This window comes from Exserohilum turcica (assembly GCF_000359705.1).
Source record: "Exserohilum turcica Et28A unplaced genomic scaffold SETTUscaffold_3, whole genome shotgun sequence".
Classification (NCBI taxonomy): domain Eukaryota; kingdom Fungi; phylum Ascomycota; class Dothideomycetes; order Pleosporales; family Pleosporaceae; genus Exserohilum; species Exserohilum turcicum.
In genome coordinates, this window is record NW_007360136.1 from 1,654,863 (window position 1) to 1,657,579 (window position 2,717).

At 40.9% G+C, this 2,717-nt stretch overlaps 1 non-coding gene across 1 annotated transcript; it reads right to left on the reverse strand.

Moving 5' to 3' along the window:
* Window positions 1–497: 497 nt before the first annotated feature.
* SETTUDRAFT_t35 lies at window positions 498–585 on the reverse strand. Its single transcript has one exon. It is a non-coding gene; the product is annotated as a tRNA-OTHER (tRNA).
* Between the last annotated feature and the right edge of the window lie 2,132 nt (window positions 586–2,717).

A 2,717-nucleotide genomic window follows, 5' to 3' on the forward strand; every position in this document is an offset into this window, starting at 1 on the left:
AATTAGATACCTCTCTTGCATTTGGTAAAGCTATAAGGAGTGGTGAGAGGGGAAGAATCTAAACTGGACTAGCAAATGGGTCTCCATCTTGGGATCTCTTTTTCCGCGATATCTCTCTTAATACTTAGCCTAATAAGGCAATTCATAGCTTATCTTATAGCCCTACTAATTATCTATAACCTACAACATAGTATTAAGTACCACGCTAGCTATTATTATTATTATTATTATTATTATTATAGTTTAACGTCCTTTCTCAGCCCAAAGGGCTATATAAGACGTGCAGGCTTAAGGCCTGCAAGTAACTACGTAGGCTAGAATTTAATCTAGGTACAAATTGAGTAGGTACAATGTAGGGGGTTATCTAAATGAAGGTGAGACTCGTAGCCTAGTAGTTTTTTAGTGAGTAACTCTCTCAGATCTTTCACTTTAAATGAGTCTTCCTCTCAAGTTTTAATGAGTAACTCTCTCATGTGGGTGGACCATAAATATGGTTGTGAGGGGAGAAGGATTCGAACCTTCGATCTTTGCTGACGTGAGACAGCAGAAAATTTTCCAGGCGCTCCACCACTGCGCCATCCCCCCGCGTTTCGTTCTTAGGAGCGGTAGGTTTCTAGGAACGCTTAGTTTCTAGGAACGCTTGGGGATGGATACTTCCGTCCGTAACGGGTTTAGTCTAACAAGCACCGCGTCCTAAGGGTGTGGTGTTTGTTACGCTAACTTGATTGGGGTTCGGCGTGGTGGCGCGCTATAACTAGGCTTGCCCCGCGTTATCTAGGTGCGCATCGTGTTCCTGATGAGTTCTCTTCCACTTTCTCGTTCCGCTCAGTTCCGTCATCGTCTTGCCGACCGCATCAAGTCCACTAGGGTCCTCGCTATGGTTTCTTGTTCTCGTTGTTCGAGGAAGCGGTTACCCTGCAAGATGTCTTCTCTTAACTAAAAGTGTGCGAACTGTGTTCGTGTGAAATGTACGAGTTGTGAACTAGAGAATCAACTGTTACCCGATTTTTCAAAAATTGATAAGGAAATGTCTCGTCTGGAGCAGTTGGAAGATGAGGAAGAGGCTCGTCTTCGTGTGGAGGAGGATATAGCCAAGGCGGCCTTATCGCGTGCGCGGCAGGCGCGGGAGAAGGTTTCGCGGCTTCGATAACAAAAGAAATTGTTGCGTTGTAAGGAGCAGGAGATGTTTAATCGTAGTTTAGCTATAGTTAAGAAGTTAGAGGCCCTTAAGAAGTTAGAGGAGTTCAACTCCGAGGTTACATTAGTGAACCTAGAGGCTCCTTTAGGCGCGGCTACTGTGGATTAGTCTTTTCTATAGGATGTTGGTGATACTGTGCTAGGCGCTGGCGGCAGTTCGTGAGGTTTTTTTCTCGTTCCTATGTATTCTCGCTGTCTAGGTATCCTAACTACTTAATTAGGTATTCTATTTTGTTGTTTTTGTTTTAGTGTGCAATAATTTTTTTGACTTTAAACTCGTCTTCTTCCTTAGGTTTATAATAGAATATTTTCTGTAGTAGCGTTTTGGGGTCTGCTAGTTCCAATAGGCGTATGTGGAATCTTAGGTGTATCTTCGCGTTGGCTAGTAGGTTAAGTGTATATATAACTAGTCCGTTTTGTTTCGAAATTAAAAATAGTCCAACCTTAACGTTGTCTAGTCCCTTGCTAGGTCGTTTTGTGCGAAGGTTTTTCGTGAGTAGATATACTTTATCCCCCTTCTTTAGCTAAGGTGCTATTTTTCTTTTCTTGTTCTAATAGGAAATGCTTTAGCGTTAAGCCTGTTTAAGTGATTCTCGTAGTTCTTTATAGATTTTCTTAAGTTGTTCAGCTGTTGCAATAGCTACTTCTGTCTCTAGACTTGGATATGTTCTAGTAAAGAGGTTTAGATATCGTCCGTGGTTGGCGTAAAACGGTGTTTTGCCTGTTGCTTCTAATGTTTTGTTATTATATGTCATCTGTGCTATAGGTAGTAGTTGTACCTAATTGTCTTGCTAATAATTAACGTAAATCCTAAGATATGTCTTCATTATTTAGTTTGTTCGTTCCGTTTGTCCGTCAGTTTGTGGATGGTAAGCTATCAATAGCTTCCTCTTAGTTCCGATTGCTGCGAGTAGTGTCGTCCAAAAGTTAGATATAAATAGCTTGTCTCTATCGCTGATGATTGACCTTGGTATTCCGTGGTGTTAGATGATTCTGTCGTGGATAATGTGTGCTAGGTCTACTGCTGTGTAGTCGTTCCTGAATAGGATATACTTTGCTTGTTTTGTAAAGCGATCCACTACAACAAGTATCGCGTTGTAGATAACCTTAGTCGTTAGATTCTTTAATGCTAGTAATCCTGTAACGAAGTCCATAGAGATGTCTGCCTACGGTTCTTGTGGTAGCTCTAAAGCTTGCATTTCTCCGTATAGTGCATGCGTGCTATGCTTGTTCTTTTAGCATTCTGCACATTTGGCAATGTACGCTATAACTTTGTCTTTCATTCCTTTGAATTAGTAGTTGCGCTAAATTAGTTCCATAGTCCTGGTGATTCACGGATGTCCGTGTACGGGATTATTGTGGTGTTCTTTCATAATAGTGTTTTGTACTTCTTTAAGTACATCGTTCCTAATTTTTATAATAATGTTAAGTTCATGTGCAGGTCCTAGGGATCCATCTCTGTTAGTCTTGAGTATAGGTTTGTTAAATATTATCTTAGTTCCTACGATGTTGTGTTATTA